Source organism: Anomaloglossus baeobatrachus, chromosome 4 (assembly GCF_048569485.1).
Source record: "Anomaloglossus baeobatrachus isolate aAnoBae1 chromosome 4, aAnoBae1.hap1, whole genome shotgun sequence".
In the NCBI taxonomy this organism is placed as follows: domain Eukaryota; kingdom Metazoa; phylum Chordata; class Amphibia; order Anura; family Aromobatidae; genus Anomaloglossus; species Anomaloglossus baeobatrachus.
In genome coordinates, this window is record NC_134356.1 from 662,396,895 (window position 1) to 662,416,312 (window position 19,418).

Here is a 19,418-nt window from a genome sequence, read left to right on the forward strand (position 1 = left end):
TAGCTGGATTCCACACCTTCCTATGTATGCTAAACTTGATGTGGCGCCCCCCACTCCTCGTAGATGTGTCACCAGCCTACCCCAGAATGAAAAGTATAGGAGGGTAGAGTGCAGAGGTCGTGTATTTAGTCACCCAAAAAAACACAATTCACCATTACAAGCTATGGAGCATTGGAGATACATTATTCTTATTACGCCAATATTAATGAGAAGAGGGAGAGGCGATGCATTGATGATACTGTCACATATAGCAATAGAACTGCGGAGACTCACAAAAATGCAAATACGGTATCACCACCTAAACTGGAGTTACCGTCTGGCCATATCATATGCAGCGGGTGAAATAAGTATTGAACGCGTCACCAATTTTCTAAGTAAACATATTTATAAAGGTGCTATTGACAAGAATTTCTCACTAGATGTCGGTAACAACCCATCCAATCCACACAGGCAAAGAAATCAAACCATAGATGTCCATAAATTAAGTTATGTGTAATAATGAGAAATGACTCAGGGAAAAAGTATTGAACACATGAAGAAAGAGAGGTGCAAAAAGCCATGGAAAGTCACGACACCAGCTGAAATCTATCAGTAATTAGAACGCAATCCTGCCACTTAGTGAAAAAATAATAGCAGCTGGTTCAACTGATGGCCTATAAAAAGGTGTCTCATTACCAAGGTGCCACACAAGAAACATCTCAGGATGGGTAAAACCAGTGAGCTGTCTCAAGACTATCACAACCTTATTGTTGTAAAACACACTGATGGCATTAGTTACAGAAGAATTTATAAACTATGAAGGCTCCAGTGAGCAGTGTTGGGGCCATTAACCCAGGAGTGGAAAAGACATAATTTCACCATAAACCGGCCATGACCAGGTGCTCCCCGCAAGATTTCAGACCGAGGAGTGAAAATAAATATCAGAAGAGTTGTCCAAGAGCCAAGAACCACCTGTGGAGAGCTACAGAAAGACCTGGAATCAGCCGGTACAATTGTTTCAAAGAAAACAATAAGTAATGCGCTCCCCCTCCATGGCCTGTACGCACGCTCCTGTACGCACGCTCCTGTACGCACGCTCCTGTACGCACGCTCCTGTACGCACGCTCCTGTACGCACGCTCCTGTATGCACGCTCCTGTATGCACTCTCCTGTACGCACGCTCCTGTATGCACGCTCCTGTACGCACGCTTCTATACGCACGCTCCTGTACGCACGCTCCTGTACGCACGCTCCTGTATGCACGCTCCTGTATGCACGCTCCTGTACGCACGCTCCTGTACGCACGCTCCTGTATGCACTCTCCTGTATGCACGCTCCTGTATGCACGCTCCTGTATGCACGCTCCTGTATGCACTCTCCTGTACGCACGCTCCTGTATGAACGCTCCTGTACGCACGCTTCTGTACGCACGCTCCTGTACGCACGCTCCTGTACGCACGCTCCTGTATGCACGCTCCTGTATGCACGCTCCTGTACGCACGCTCCTGTACGCACGCTCCTGTATGCACTCTCCTGTATGCACGCTCCTGTATGCACGCTCCTGTATGCACTCTCCTGTACGCACGCTCCTGTACGCACGCTCCTGTATGCACGCTCCTGTATGCACGCTCCTGTATGCACGCTCCTGTACGCACGCTCCTGTATGCACGCTCCTGTATGCACGCTCCTGTATGCACGCTCCTGTATGCACGCTCCTGTATGCACGCTCCTGTACGCACGCTCCTGTACGCACGCTCCTGTATGCACGCTCCTGTACGCACGCTCCTGTATGCACGCTCCTGTATGCACGCTCCTGTACGCACGCTCCTGTATGCATGCTCCTGTATGCACGCTCCTGTACGCACGCTCCTGTACGCACGCTCCTGTACGCACGCTCCTGTATGCACGCTCCTGTATGCACGCTCCTGTATGCACGCTCCTGTATGCACGCTCCTGTACGCACGCTCCTGTATGCACGCTCCTGTACGCACGCTTCTGTATGCACACTCACTACACAAGACTCCATTGCTGAACAAAAAGCCGATTCAAGAGTGTTTAAAGTTTAACATTAGATAAGTCTGTGAAATACTGGGAGAATATAGTCTGGTCAGATGAGACTAAAACTGAACTCTTTGGATGCCATAATACATACCGTATTTGGAGGTCAGAAGGAAAATCACCCCAAACATACCAACAACAGTGAAGTGTGGAGGTGGGAACATCATGGTGTGCGGCTGTTCTTCAGTATACAGTGCTGGAAAACTTCATATAATTGAAGGACGGATGAATGGACAAATGTATTGAGACATTCCTGATAAAAATCTGCTGCCATCTACCAGGAGGATGAAGATGAAATGAGGGAGGACATTTCAGCAACACAATGACCCCAAACACACGGCCAAGGAAACTCTCTGGTGTCCGAGAAAGAAAATAAAGCTGCTAGAATGGCGGAGCCGATCACCAGAGCTGAACCCAATAGAAAATGTATGGAAGGAACTAAAGCTCAGAGATCATAGAAGGAGCCGGGACCTGCAGGATGTGAGGAGTGTGTGTGTGCGTGTGTGTGTGTGAGAATGGGCCAAAATCACACCTGAGCAATGCAGGCGACTAGTGTCTCTCCTTACTGGAGGCGTCCTGAAGCTTCATCACCAACAAAGGCTTTTGTACAAAGTATTAAATAAATTTCAGTAACATGTTCAATACTTTTCCCTGTGTCATTTCTCATTATTACACATCATTTTGTTTATGGACATCTATGGCTTGATTTCTTTGCCTGTGTGGATTGGATGGGCTGTTACTGACATCTAGTGAGAAATTCATGTCAATAGCAGCTTTACAAATATATTTACTTAGAAAATTGCTGACGTGTTCAATACTTATTTCACCTGTTGTATATACATAGAGAAATAACTTTGTGCACAGGCAGCCAACTCCATATGGATTGCTGTATAGAAATATTACTTGGAGACTGAACACAAAGATGTAGTATATTACAAAAGTGAGTACACCCCTCACATTTTTGTAAATATTTTATTATATCTTTTCCTGGGACAACACTGATGATCTGACCCTGTGATACAATGTACAGTGTCAGTGTGCAGCTTGTATAACAGGGTAAATTTGGGGTCCTCTAAATAACTCAACACACAGCCTTTAATGTCTAAATCACTGGCAACAAAAGTGAGTACACCCCTAAGTGAAAATGGCCAAAATGTGAATATTTTGTGTGGTCACCATTATTTTCAAGCGCTGCCTTAACGCTCTTGGGCATGGACTTGACTAAAGCTTCACAGGAGCTGCTGGATCCTCTTCTATCCTCCATGACGACATCACGGAGCTGGTGGATGTTACAGACCTTGTGCTCCTCCACATCCATTTAAGGAGGCTCCACAGATGCTCCATAGGGTTTTGGTCTGGAGACGCTTGGCCGATCCAGCACCTTTACCCTCAGTTTCTTTAGCAAGGCAGTGCTCGTCTTGAAGGTGTTTGAGGTCGTTATCATGTTGACATATGAAGTGAGGGGATCATGCTCTCCTTCCGTATGTCACAGGACATGTTGGCATTCATGGTTCTCTCAATGAACTGTAGCCCCCACAGCCGGCAGTACTCATGCAGCCCCAAACCATGATCCTCCCACCACCATGCCTAACAGTAGGCAGGACACACTTGTCTTTGCAATAAAAGCAAGAAGGACAGGGCACTACTCAGTATACAGAGATGCATATGTTTCAGTCCATGTTCATACATAGCGTTTTACCGCTGGTTACTTGCAGCAATCTGATGGCAACAGAGCCACTAGAAAAAGTTCTCCACAGCTACGGGGTGCTAATTCAAAAGCACAACAAGATCCACAGTAGATGAAAACAGAAAAAATGAATAGCACTCACCGATAGTTGCTGTGAAAAATGTGGATATTTTATTCACATGTGCAGGTTAACATGCTGTGAGCCAGGTGGGGAGGGAGTGAGACGGAACAGCACGTCAGACGACGGCCATTTCGCACCCTATACTGGTGCTGTATACCAGTATAGGGTACGAAACGGCCGTCGTCTGATGTGCTGTTCCGTCTCACTCTCTCCCCGCCTGGCTCACAGCATGTTAACCTGCATATGTGAATAAAATATCCATATTTTTCACAGCAACTATCGGTGAGTGCTATTCATTTTTTCTGTTTTCACACACTTGTCTTTGTCCTCCTCACCTGGTTGCTGCCACACATGCCTGAAATTATCTGAATCAAGTAGGTTTACCTTGGTCTCATTAGACCACAGGACAGTTCCAGTAATCCATGTCCTTAGTCTGCTTGTCTTCAGCAAACTGTGGCTTTCTTGTGCATGATCTTTAGAAGAGGCTTCCTTCTGGGACGACAGCCATGCAGAGCAATGTGATGCAGTGCGCGGCGTATGATCTGAGCACTGACAGGCGGACCACCCCACCTCTGTAACCTTTGCAGCAATGCTGGCAGAACTCATCCCTCTATGTAAATGAAACAGAATAGTTCAGATAATGAGATCTACCTAAAAGTCAAATAATACATGGAATAGATTACGTCAGAGCGGTTATTGGAGTCTGATCAGGGCTAAATCTATTGTGAATAACAGGGATCGCAAAGATCTATATAAAGATAAAACATTTCTGAGTAAAAATAATGTTCGTCGGCTCTGCTACAGAGTCTACACAGCATATATGGTGAGGAAATGAAGCTAATCAATACCAAGGTATTGACCAGTATGTGTGGTGCTCAGCCAAGTTAAATTTCATACATGTAGAGCAGAAAAAGATGCGACACTCACCACTGGTTCTGTTTAAAAATAGCAATTTATGGGGACATCACATACAGGATGTGGAATAAAAGGAGCAACAGCTGTTTCGCCTGTCACCAGGCTTCTTCAGGCTCACAAAAACATTTGAAAGGAAATCTGTTTATATAGCAGGGACGCTGGCCCTTCAGAAACAAAGGATTATATGAAATAATTCAGATCATGTATATTATAGATTATATTACATAGTTACATAGTTACTTAGGTTGAAAAAAGACCTAGGTCCATCTAGTTCAACCTTCCTCCACCAGTTCTACATTTGGTGACTAAGTCATTTATAACCAACAATGTTTTGTGTACTGAGGAAATCATCCAGCCCTTTTTTAAAAGCTGTTATAGTATCTGCCATTACTACCTCTTGTGGTCGCATTCCACAGTCTGACTGCTCTAACTGTAAAGAACCCTTTCCTATTTAGCTGTCGGAATCGCTTTTCTTCCACTCGCAGTGAGTGCCCCCTGGTCCTTAGTATTGTCTTTGGAAGGAATAAGTCATGTGCCAGTCCTTTATATTGACCACACATGTATTTATACATATAAATGAGATCTCCTCTGAGACGTCTTTTTTCTAAGCTAAACATATCTAACTCTTTCAACCTCTCATCATACGGGCGGCCTCCATTCCTTGTAATAGTCTAGTTTCCCGCCTTTGAACTGACTCTAACTTCTGAATGTCCTTTTTAAAATGTGGAGCCCAAAACTGGATCCCATATTCCAGATGTGGCCTTACAAGTGATTTATAGAGGGGTAACAATACGTTGGGATCACGGGATCTAATCTCTTCTTATACACCCTAAAATCTTGTTTGCTTTAGCAGCTGCTGCTTGACATTGAGTGCTGCTGCTCAGCTTATTTGTAATGAGAATACCCAAGTCCTTCTCCTGTTCTGTAGTCCCGAGTTTACTTCCATTTAATGTATACGCAGCTATAGGATTACTCCGTCCTAGGGGCATTACTTTACATTTATCAACATTAAATCTCATTTGCCAAGTATCTGCCCATTCTGACATCTTATCCAGATCTTTTTGTAATATTGTACTATCCAGGTCAGTTTTTAATATCCTACATAGTTTGGTGTCATCGGCAAAGACTGACACTTTACTATCAATCCCATCCACAAGGTCATTAATAAAGAGAGTAAAAAGAATCGGTCCAAGTACAGATCCCTGCGGCACCCCACTGCTGACTATAGCCCATTTAGAGAATGTATTATTTATGACTACTCTTTGTTTCCTATCTTTTAGCCAATTCCTTACCCAGTTGCATATTGTGTCCCCTAGTCCTTGCTTCTGGAGCTTTAGTATAAGGCTATTATGTGGTACAGTATCAAATGCCTTTGCAAAGTCCAAATAAATCACACCAGCTGCATTACCAATATCCAGGTTTGCACTTACCCCCTCATAGAACCCCAACAGGTTGGTTACACATGACTTATCTTTCATGAATCCATGCTGTTTGTCAGTTATCATATTATTTTATTATATTATTATCATATTATATTATATATATATATATATTATATTATTATCATATTATTTTCTGCAATATATTTTTGCAGACCCTTATATATATATTTTATATTCAGCCCCTTTGCTTAGCATTGAGTAGAAGCACTCTCCTTTTGAGCTAGTACAGCCATGAATCTTCTTGGGATCCTTGATTTGGGGATCCTCGGCCATTCTTCCTTGCAGATCCTCTCCAGTCCCGTCAGGTTGGCTGGTGAACTTTGGTGGTCGCCATTTTCAGGTCTCTCCAGAGATGCTCAATTGGGTTTAGGTCAGGGCTCTGGCTGGGCCGGTCAAGAATGGTCACAGAGCTGTTCGGAAGCCACTCCTTTGTTATTTTAGCTGTGCGCTTAGGGTCATTGTCTTATTGGATGGTGAACCTTCAGCCAAGTCTGAGGTCCAGAGCACTCTGGGAGAGGTTTTCTTCCAGGATATCTCTGCACTTGGCCGCATTCATCTTTCCTTCAGTTGCAACCATTCGTCCTGTCCCTGCAGCTGAACAACACCCCCATAGCATGATGCTGCCACCACCATGTTTCACTGTGGGGATTGTATTGGGCAGGTGATGAGCAGTGCCTGGTTTTCTCCACACATACCGCTTAGAATTATCACTAAAAAGTTCTATCTTCGGCTCATCAGACCAGAGAATCTTATTTCTCATAGTCTGGGATCCTTCATGTGGTTTATTGCAAACTTTATGCGGCTTTCATATGTCTTGCACTGAGGAGAGGCTTCCGTCGGGCCACTCTGCCATAAAGGCCCGGCTGGTGGAGGCTGCAGTGACAGGTGACTTTGTGGAACTTTCTCCCATCTCCCTCCTGCATCTCTGGAGCTCAGCCACAGTGATCTTGGGGTTCTTCTTTACCTCTCTCACCAAGGCTCTTCTCCCACGATTGCTCAGTTTGGCTGGACGGCCAGGTCTAGTAGAGTTCTGGTGGTCCCAAACTTCTTCCACTTAAGGATTATGGAGGCACTGTGCTCTTAGGAACCTTGAGTACTACAGAAATTCTTATGTAACCTTGGCCAGATCTGTGCCTTGCCACAATTCTGTCTCTGAGCTTTTTGGGCAGTTCATTTGACCTCATGATTGTCATTTGGTGTGACATGCAGTGTGCGCTGTGAGGTCTTATATAGACAGGTGTGCACCTTTCCAAATCAAGTCCTATCAGTTTAATTACACACAGCTGGACTCCAATGAAAGAGTAGAACCATCTCAAGGAGGATCACAAGGAAATGCACAGCATGTGACTTACATATGAGTGTCTGAGCAAAGGGTCTGAATACTTATGACCATGTGATATCTTGTTTATTAAATTTGCAAAAATTTCTTCATTTCTGTTTTCTTCTATCAAGATGGGGGAGTGCACATTAATGAGAAAAAAATGAACTTTTTGAATTTACCAAATGACTGCAATGAAACAAAGAGTGAAAAATGTAATGGGGTTTAAATACTTGCCATCGTGTGTGTATGTATATATATATATATATATATATATATGTGTGTGTGTGTATATATATATATGTAGATATATATATATATATATGTGTATATATATACATGTATTTATATGTATATATACATATATATATGTATGTATACATATATATATATATATATATATATATATATATATATATATATATATATATATATATATATATGTATGTATACATACAGTTAGGTCCAGAAATATTTGGACAGTGACACAAGTTTTGTTATTTTAGCTGTTTACAAAAACATGTTCAGAAATACAATTCTATATATAATATGGGCTGAAAGTGCACACTCCCAGCTGCAATATGAGAGTTTTCACATCCAAATCGGAGAAAGGGTTTAGGAATCATAGCACTGTAATGCATAGCCTCCTCTTTTTCAAGGGACCAAAAGTAATTGGACAAGGGACTCTAAGGGCTGCAATTAACTCTGAAGGCGTCTCCCTCGTTAACCTGTAATCAATGAAGTAGTTAAAAGGTCTGGGGTTGATTACAGGTGTGTGGTTTTGCATTTGGAAGCTGTTGCTGTGACCAGACAACATGCGGTCTAAGGAACTCTCAATTAAGGTGAAGCAGAACATCCTGAGGCTGAAAAAAAAGAAAAAATCCATCAGAGAGATAGCAGACATGCTTGGAGTAGCAAAATCAACAGTCGGGTACATTCTGAGAAAAAAGGAATTGACTGGTGAGCTTGGGAACTCAAAAAAGCCTGGGCGTCCACGGATGACAACAGTGGTGGATGATCGCCGCATACTTTCTTTGGTGAAGAAGAACCCGTTCACAACATCAACTGAAGTCCAGAACACTCTCAGTGAAGTAGGTGTATCTGTCTCTAAGTCAACAGTAAAGAGAAGACTCCATGAAAGTAAATACAAAGGGTTCACATCTAGATGCAAACCATTCATCAATTCCAAAAATAGACAGGCCAGAGTTACATTTGCTGAAAAACACCTCATGAAGCCAGCTCAGTTCTGGAAAAGTATTCTATGGACAGATGAGACAAAGATCAACCTGTACCAGAATGATGGGAAGAAAAAAGTTTGGAGAAGAAAGGGAACGGCACATGATCCAAGGCACACCACATCCTCTGTAAAACATGGTGGAGGCAACGTGATGGCATGGGCATGCATGGCTTTCAATGGCACTGGGTCACTTGTGTTTATTGATGACATAACAGCAGACAAGAGTAGCCGGATGAATTCTGAAGTGTACCGGGATATACTTTCAGCCCAGATTCAGCCAAATGCCGCAAAGTTGATCGGACGGCGCTTCATAGTACAGATGGACAATGACCCCAAGCATACAGCCAAAGCTACCCAGGAGTTCATGAGTGCAAAAAAGAGGAACATTCTCCAATGGCCAAGTCAATCACCAGATCTTAACCCAATTGAGCATGCATTTCACTTGCTCAAATCCAGACTTAAGACGGAAAGACCCACAAACAAGCAAGACCTGAAGGCTGCGGCTGTAAAGGCCTGGCAAAGCATTAAGAAGGAGGAAACCCAGCGTTTGGTGATGTCCATGGGTTCCAGACTTAAGGCAGTGATTGCCTCCAAAGGATTCGCAACAAAATATTGAAAATAAAATATTTTTTTTTGGGTTTGGTTTATTTGTCCAATTACTTTTGACCTCCTAAAATGTGGAGTGTTTGTAAAGAAATGTGTACAATTCCTACAATTTCTATCAGATATTTTTGTTCAAACCTTCAAATTAAACGTTACAATCTGCACTTGAATTCTGTTGTAGAGATTTCATTTCAAATCCAATGTGGTGGCATGCAGAGCCCAACTCGCGAAAATTGTGTCACTGTCCAAATATTTCTGGACCTAACTGTATATATATATATATGTATACATACATATATACATACGGCACTCATCACTGATTGTGTTTAAGAATAGCACTTTATGGGGACATCATGTGCAGGATGTGGAATAAAAGGAGCAACAGCTGTTTCGCCTGTCACCAGGCTTTTTCAGGCTCACAAAATCATTTGAAATAAAGTCTGTTTATATAGCAGGTCTCCAATCAATACAACACAGGTGCAAATTTGAATAAGTAAGCAGAAGAAATACCATCATATATATAGATATATATAGATATATATATATATATATATATATATATATCTATATATATATATATATATATACACTGTATATAATAATCATAACACCAGTGTGTATATTTACGAGAGAAAAGGACTCTACTCGTCATGTTCATTTAATCCGAAAGGTCCAAGAGGTTCCTTTTTTTAAAAATAATGAGAACTTTTCTTAAGAAATTAGTTTTGTCGACTCCCCTCTGTAGCAGATATCGGTTTATGCAGTTTGGGTTACTAGCATGTACTTGTTTCATGTGTTCAATTAATCCGGGCGAGCCTTTTCCTGAAGACAAAGAATGAACATGTTCACTCAAATATTATAAGTGCTACATATTTGCCAATTGCCAGAATAATGAGAGGTTTTCAGGCATTTTTCTTCCTTTCTGCACAGTGATGTTCCCTCCAGGTCATTAGTATTTGGTGGCATTGCCCTTACACTGTGTGACTTGGGTAAAACATTTTGGATCCTTCCACAAGTTTCTCACTATAGATGGTAGGAATTGGTGTAGCTGAGCCATGTTTGGAGGTCGCCGCTCGCACCGGCCTTTTCAGCTTTGCCCATAAATTTTCACAAGGATTGAGATCAGGGCTTTATGATGGCCACTCCAAAACATGGACTTTGTTATCCTTTAGGGGTGCTTTACACACTGTGACATCGCTAACATCGGCTAGCGATGTCGCGTGCGATAGCACCCGCCCTCGTCGGTGGCATGATATGTAGTGATCGCTGCCGTAGCAAACATTATCGCTACGGCAGCGTCACACGCACATACCAGTGCAGCAACGTTGCTGTGACCGGCGAACCGCCTCCTTTCTAAAGGGGCGGTTCATTCAGCGTCACAGCGACGTCACAACAGCGTCATTGAACCGCCGCCCAATAGAAAAGGAGGGGAGGAGATGAGCGGCCGGAACTTGCCGCCCACCTCCTTCCTTCCTCCTTTTCCGGTGGACCCAGGTAAGGAGATGTTTGTCATTCCAGCGGCGTCACACACAGCGATGTGTGCTGCCACAGGAACGACAAACAACATCGTTACTGCAGCAGCAACGATAATTGGGAATAGGGGGTGATGTCACCGATGAGCGATTTTGAACGTTTTTGCGACTATTCAAAACCGCTCAGAGGTGTCACACACAACGACATCACTAAAGCGGCCGGATGTGCGTCACAAATTCCGTGACCCCAACGAGATCGCTTTAGCGATATCGTAGTGTGTAAAGCCACCCTAAGCCACTTCGTAGCCAGTTTGGCAGTAGCTTCGGGTCATTGTCTATTTGGAAGACCCATTTCCGCCCAAGCTGTAAGTTCCTGGCTGATGTCTTGAGATGTTCTTCAGTATTGCCACATAATCTTCTTTCCTCATGATGCCATCTATTTTGTGACGTGCACCAGTTCTTCCTGCAGCAAAACAACCCCACAACATGATGTTGCCCCCCGTATTTCACAGTTGGGATGATGTTCTTAGGTTTCAAAGCTTCTCCCTTTTTCCTCCAAACGTAGCGATGGTCATTATGGCCAAACATTCAATTTCAGTTTCATCAGACCCCAGGACATGTCTCCAAAAATTAAGGTCTTTGTTCCTGTGTGCATGTGCAAACATTAATCTGGCTTATTTATGTTTTGGAGTAATGGCTTCTTCCTGGCAGAGTGGTCTTTCAGCCCATGATGATACAGTGCTCGTTTCACTGTGCATAATGACACAATTTTACCAGCCTCCGCCAGCATCTTCACAAGGTCTTTTGCTTTTGTTCTTGGGTTGATCTGCACATGTCTGACCAAAGCACGTTCATCTCTGGTACATATAACCTATCTCCTTCCTGAGCGGTGTGATGGCTGGACATTCCCATCTTGTTTGTACTTGCGTATAATTGTTTGCACAGATGAACGAGGCACCTTCAGGAACCTGGAAATTGCACCTAAGGATGAACCAGACATGTGCAAGTCCACAATTCTCTTCCTGAGATCTTGGCTGATTTCTTTTGGCTTTCCCATGATGCTACACAAAGCAGCCGTGTGTTTCAGGTGTGCATTACAATACATCCACAGGTGTGTCTCTAATTAACTCAGATGTTGCCAATAAACCTATCAGAAGCTTTCAAAGACATGACATCATCATATGGGCTGTCCCATATTGTTTAAAGGCATAGTACTCTTAGGGGTACTTTGCACGTTGCGACATCGCTACTGCGATGTCGTCGGGGTCAAATCGAAAGTGACGCACATCCGGCGCCAGTGACGACGTCACAACGTGTAAAGCCTAAATGCACCGATAAACGATCGCAAAAGCGTTGTAAATCAGTGATCGGTGTAGTGTCGGTCATTTTCATAATTTCGCTGCAGCGATAGGTACGATGTTCCTCGTTCCTGCGGGAGCACACATCGCTGTGTGTGAAGCCGCAGGAGCGAGGAACATCTCCTACCTGCGTCCCGCCTGCAATGAGGAAGGAAGGAGGTGGGTGGGATATTTACGTCCCGCTCATCTCCGCCCCTCCGCTTCTATTGGCCGCCTGCCGTGTTACGTCACTGTGACGCCGCACGACCCGCCCCCTTAGGAAGGAGGCGGGTCGTCGTCCAGAGCGACGTCACAGGGCAGGTAAGTGCGTGTGAAGGTGCCGTAGCGATAATGTTCGCTACGGCAGCTATCACAAGATATCGCATGTGCGACGGGGGCGGGGACTATCGCGCTCGGCATCGCTACAATCGGCTAGTGATGTCGCAACGTGCAAAGTACCCCTAAGTGTATGGAAACTTTTGACTTTGCAGAAAGCAATAAAAATGCCTTAAAACATTCTCTCTCTCTCATTATTCTGGCATTTGGGAAATATAAATAATATGGGTTCCTAATTGACCTAAAAAGAGAGAGGTTTATTCTGATTTCATGTCAGATAGTGAGAAAAACCTGCAGATGTGTCTGTATAGAAAGCGGAGGGAAAACATGCAGATGTGTCTGTATAGAAAGCGGAGGGAAAACCTGCAGATGTGTCTGTATAAAGACCGGAGGGAAAAACCTGCAGATGTGTCTGTATAGAGAGCGGAGGGAACAACCTGCAGATGTGTCTGTATAGAGAGCGGAGGGAACAACCTGCAGATGTGTCTGTATAGAGAGCGGAGGGAAAAACCTGCAGATGTGTTTGTATAGAGAGCAGAGGGAAAAACCTGCAGATGTGTTTGTATAGAGAGCGGAGGGATAAACCTGCAGATGTGTCTGTATAGAGAGCGAAGGGAAAAACCTGCAGATGTGTCTGTATAGAGAGTGGAGGGAAAAACCTGCAGATGTGTCTATATAGAGAGCGGAGGGAAAAACCTGCAGCTGTGTCTGTATAGAGAGAGGAGGGAAACTTAGGGTTTTGTTGTTAGAAAACTGTTCATGACACACTTCTCCGTCAGCGATCCTCAAGGCATTTTATTTAACCCTTTAGTGACGGAGCTAATTTTCACCTTAATGACCAGACCAAATTTTGCAATTCTGACCAGTGTCACTTCATGAGGTTATAACTCTGGAACGCTTCAACGGATCCCGGTGATTCTGAGATTGTTTTTTCGTCACATATTGGACTTCATGTTAGTACCAAATTTAGGACAATATTTTTTGCGTTTATTTATGAAAAAAATTGAGTTTTGGCAAAAATTTTGAAAATTTAGCAATTTTCAACTTTTGAATTTTTATACCGGTAAACCAGAGATTTCTGTGACACAAAATAGTTAATAAATAACATTTCCCACTTGTCTACTTTACATCAGCACAATTTTGGAAACAATCTATCTGGCTGCATACAACAAGTGGCGTCACAACTGGTAATGAGTGCCCCCAGGCCCCAGTGGGGCATGTCATGAAGGCACTAGATTAAGACCCAGAAGGGGACAGAAGTGATGGGTAGTGAGAACACTAGGATCTCCCAAATGGATTCCCTACCTACTGGCGGAGGTTGGCATCCTATGTAGGATAAACGAGGTGTGGTGCCCAACAGTGTTAATCCTAGGGCTGTATGTCACTGACCTGCCCAAGGGCCGCAGCAAGCTAGTTGTACTAATATCTATAATACTGATCTATTGGCTAATTGCTGGCCAAGTCCATTGTCAGCTTCCTCAGGCCATAACGCCAGGTGACGAGGCAGTTTACTAATGTATATGACTAGAGAGGAGCAAATACATTTCAGTGGAATTGAATTCTACTCTACATAAATACGTATTCGCCAAAATGTGGATTTTTTTTGTAATCCACTTCTGCTCAAATTCAGCAAAATGTCTGAACCATAAAAGACCATTAAAAATCTAATGATCTATGTGTTTCGACTAAAAAGCTTTATTCATGATCTGAATATTAATAAGAGCAAAAGGGTAACAATGTTTTGCACTTTTGACTTTCAGGCTCCATATCTCACCATCCACTACAGCTTTCAGCGTGAGACGACCTTCATTTTATACACAATCATCTTGGCTATCTCGTATATAAATCTGACTTTGCAACAATTTAGCATATGATTAGTTATGCAGGGCAGTACGGTGGCTCAGTGGTTAGCACTGCAGTCTTGCGGTGGCTCAGGGGTTAGCACTGTGGTCTTGCAGCGTTGGGGTCCTGAATTCAAATTCCACCAAGGATATCATCTGCAAGTAGTTTGTATGTTCTCCCTGTGTTTATAAGGTTTCCTTCCATGGTCCAATATATACTGATAAGAACCTTAGATTGTGAGCCCCAATGGGGACAGAGGTAATGATGTATGTAAAGCGCTGTGGAATAAATATCATTATTATAGTATCCTTATTTCCCTGCATTTTTGTTGTTTTTTTGTATATTTTTTAGTCTATTTAAACAACATAACATACATTAAAGAGAAGAATAGAAAAAACACATTTAAAGAGGACCAACCACCAGGATTTTGCTATATGAGGTAAAGGCAGTGCCATACAGGCAGTACGATGCTGGATCCAGGCATGCCTGTTGTAGAAAGATCGGATGCTTGGTTGCTGAGATATCTGTATTCAAAGTTGCAGAAATACCCTGCACTTTGATTGACGTGTGGAACGGGGCCGGGGCTTTTTGGGTCGGGTCCTTGTGTTTGTTCCACCGGCGTCCTCTGACTTGCTCCGTTTTTATTTAAATATCGTGCTGTGCTGTCATTGCACCTGTTACCAGCGCGTGTGCATTGCCACAGTTATTATGTCTTAATTAAAATGGTGCCGGAGTCCACGCATGAGCGTATTGTGATCTCCGGAAGACACTGAGGATAAGACTATAGGCCACTTTACACGCTTTACGATGTCGCTAGCGATCGCCCCCGCCCCCGTCGTTTGTGCGTCATGGGCAAATCGCTGCCCATGGCGAATAATATCGCCGGTACGCGTCACACATACTTACCTTCCTAACGACGTCACTGTGGCCGGCAAACAACCTCTTTTCTAAGGGGGAGGTACGTGCGGCGTCACAGCGACGTCACACAGCGGCACACCAATAGAAGCGGAGGGGCGGAGAGCAGCCGCATGAACGTCACTCCCACCTCGTTGCTGGCAGGACGCAGGTACGGAGTTATTCGTCGTTCCCGAGGTGTCACACGTAGCGATGTGTGCTGCCTCAGAAACGTTGAACAACCTGCATCCAGAACGAGCAACGATATTTGGGAAACGAACGACGTGTCAACGATCAACGATTTTGGGCACTTTCCAGATCGTTAGCGGTCGCTGGTGTCACACGCAACAACGTCGCTAATGAGGCCGGATGTGCGTCACGAATTCCGTGACCCCAGCGATATCTCATTAGCGATGTCGCTGCGTGTAAAGCGGCCTTATGAGCAGCATCAGCGCGTGCACAGATATCTTTTTCTACCCAGAGTGCCCTCAGTAGGCAGTCAAGTGTGTTATTTGTTAATTCCTGGTCACATAATCCAAACAGGACATCATGTACTTTATCTGATCAACTTATATTACTGGAATATAAAAAACACCTTTATTATACTCACCTAGGGGGCGGTCGGGTCCGATGGGCGTCACTGGTCTCAGTCCAGCGCCTCCTCCATCTTGCGCAGTTGCCGTCCTCCTTCCCAGCCTCGTGTGGATGATGCATCCTGTGTCATTCACACAGAGGCCGCCATTGTGCTTCTGCGCATGCTCACTTTGATCTGCGCTGCCGAGGGCAGAGTAATGTATTGTAACGTGCAAGAAAAAGGTGAAAAACCACCTGTGCATGCGCACTACAATACTTTGATCTGCCCTCAACCAGGCAGATCAAAGTGAGCATGCAAAGAAGCACAATGAAGGGCTCTATGTGAATGACATTACGTGTCATCCACACGGACAGCAATCGCATTAGGCTGCTTTCACACTACGTTTTTTTAACATGCGTCATGAACGTTTTTTTTAACGCAAAAACAGATCCAGTGCAAATGCGTTTTCATTTCAATGCATTTGCAATGGACTCGCGTCAACATGCGTTCACCTGCGTTTGCGTGCAGTATAGTCAGGATCCAGCGACTTGCAGTCTTTTAACTTTTTTCAAAAACGCTACTTGTAGCGTTTTTGAGCTGCGTCCAAATACTGTTTTTCACTGGATCCTGACTATACTGCACGCAAACGCATGTGAACACTGGCATGCTGATAGACAGGATCCTGCTTGCTCTACTGAGCATGCCCAGAAACCAGCCTCGCGTGATCAGTCCCTCTCTCCCCCTCCCTCTCCCTCTCTCCCTCGCCTGAGAGCGGTGGACGCGCGTAACCAAGGTAAATATCGGGTAACCAAGCAAAGCACTTCGCTTAGTTACCCGATGTTTACCTTGGTTACGTGTGCAGGGAGCAGGCAGCCCGGCTTTTAGCAGCTGCAGACGCTCGTAACCAAGGTAAATATTGGGTATCCAAGCAAAGCACTTCGCTTAGTTACCCGATGTTTACCTTGGTTACGAGCCTCCACAGCTGTCAGATGCCACCTCCCAGTCTATCACGTTCAATTCCCCTCACTCCTGATCACATGCCTTCAATGCCCGCCCATAAACTTCAAGTGGCAGGATCCTGCAAAATAACACATGCGTTTGCATGTTTTTCTTTGTAAAACCAGGATCCACTTTTACAGCAAAAAAACGTTCATGACGCATGTTAAAAAAACGTAGTGTGAAAGCAGCCTTATGGAGGAGGCAACGGACCGGAGAGCAGCAACACCCATTGGACCAGACTGCCCCCTGGGGAGTATAATAAAGGTGTATTTTACGTTGTACACAGCGGCCTGGACTCTTATATACAGTATTCTGGAATGCCGTATATAAGGGCTCACTGGTGGTGGCTGCAGCTTATAGGAAAATCCTGGTGACAGGTTCCCTTTAAATGGTGACGATAGGAAATCGGGGATGTTAACCTGAGCCATTGGTGCGAGAGGTATCATCCAGTACCCGATATAGCCCCCGATATAGCCGCTCCTGACCTACGTTATCAAAAGCCTTTTTGGCATCTATTGTCAACGACGGGAGGGTTGGGGTGAAGTGCCAGCAGGACTCTCCTAATATTTTGTGTCTCTGATCTTTTTCTGATAAAGCCCGTCTGCGGTTGTCAGGGGGAATTAATTGCGGCATAATTGTTGGCAATCGGTCAGCCATTATTTTTTATAAGATTTTAATATCTGGGTTAATGAGTGATCTGGGTCTGTATGACCCGGGAGATGGCAGATTTGTTCCTTGCTTCAGAATTAAGATTATAGAAGCTAAGGTACTGGACTGGAGCTTCGTCTTTCCCTCCAGGTGCCATCATCTTGTAACGTTCCCCTGTATACCCCTCTGGGCTCGGAGATTTACGGTTATGTACATTCTTTACTGTATTTCATCTGTGATTTTTGCATTAAGGTAAGTTCTGTGTTCTTCCCTTAGTTTATGTAAGGTTACACTGTGTAATATCCTATTTTCAGGGATTTCTTGTCTTGTGTCATCTGCATATAGATTTTCATATAATTTTTCGGTGGTTAGTATGGAGTCCCCCTCGTAATCTATCATTCGCAAAGGACCTTGTGCTAGAGAGTTGTTCCTCACCATGTTAGCCATTAATCTCCCCACTTTGTTTCCAAATCTGTGAAGATTAGTTTCTTGTATGGACTTATATATTTGATCCCTTTTTTCCGCCAAAATCCCAAAAGTTCCAATAGTCATGTCTCTTTATATTCCTCATTGGGTATATACAGTATATTAAAAGGACGTATAAGTTGGTTTCCATCTTATTGTGGTTTCGCTATATTGCTTTTGTCTCCATGCATTATGAAGGTCTGTTGATAACCCTTTCACAACTGTGGACATATATAGTTAGGTCCAGAAATATTTGGACAGTGACACAATTTTGGCGAGTTGGGCTCTGCATGCCACCACATTGGATTTGAAATGAAACCTCTACAACAGAATTCAAGTGCAGATTGTAACGTTTAATTTGAAGGTTTGAACAAAAATATCTGATAGAAATTGTAGGAATTGTCACATTTCTTTACAAACACTCCACATTTTAGGAGGTCAAAAGTAATTGGACAAATAAACCAAACCCAAAAAAAAAATTTTATTTTCAATATTTTGTTGCGAATCCTTTGGAGGCAATCACTGCCTTAAGTCTGGAACCCATGGACATCACCAAACGCTGGGTTTCCTCCTTCTTAATGCTTTGCCAGGCCTTTACAGCCACAGCCTTCAGGTCTTGCTTGTTTGTGGGTCTTTCCGTCTTAAGTCTGGATTTGAGCAAGTGAAATGCATGCTCAATTGGGTTAAGATCTGGTGATTGACTTGGCCATTGCAGAATGTTCCACTTTTTTGCACTCATGAACTCCTGGGTAGCTTTGGCTGTATGCTTGGGGTCATTGTCCATCTGTACTATGAAGCGCCGTCCGATCAACTTTGCGGCATTTGGCTGAATCTGGGCTGAAAGTATATCCCGGTACACTTCAGAATTCATCCGGCTACTCTTGTCTGCTGATATGTCATCAATAAACACAAGTGACCCAGTGCCATTGAAAGCCATGCATGCCCATGCCATCACGTTGCCTCCACCATGTTTTACAGAGGATGTGGTGTGCCTTGGATCATGTGCCGTTCCCTTTCTTCTCCAAACTTTTTTCTTCCCATCATTCTGGTACAGGTTGATCTTGGTCTCATCTGTCCATAGAATACTTTTCCAGAACTGAGCTGGCTTCATGAGGTGTTTTTCAGCAAATGTAACTCTGGCCTGTCTATTTTTGGAATTGATGAATGGTTTGCATCTAGATGTGAACCCTTTGTATTTACTTTCATGGAGTCTTCTCTTTACTGTTGACTTAGAGACAGATACACCTACTTCACTGAGAGTGTTCTGGACTTCAGTTGATGTTGTGAACGGGTTCTTCTTCACCAAAGAAAGTATGCGGCGATCATCCACCACTGTTGTCATCCGTGGACGCCCAGGCCTTTTTGAGTTCCCAAGCTCACCAGTCAATTCCTTTTTTCTCAGAATGTACCCGACTGTTGATTTTGCTACTCCAAGCATGTCTGCTATCTCTCTGATGGATCTTTTCTTTTTTTTCAGCCTCAGGATGTTCT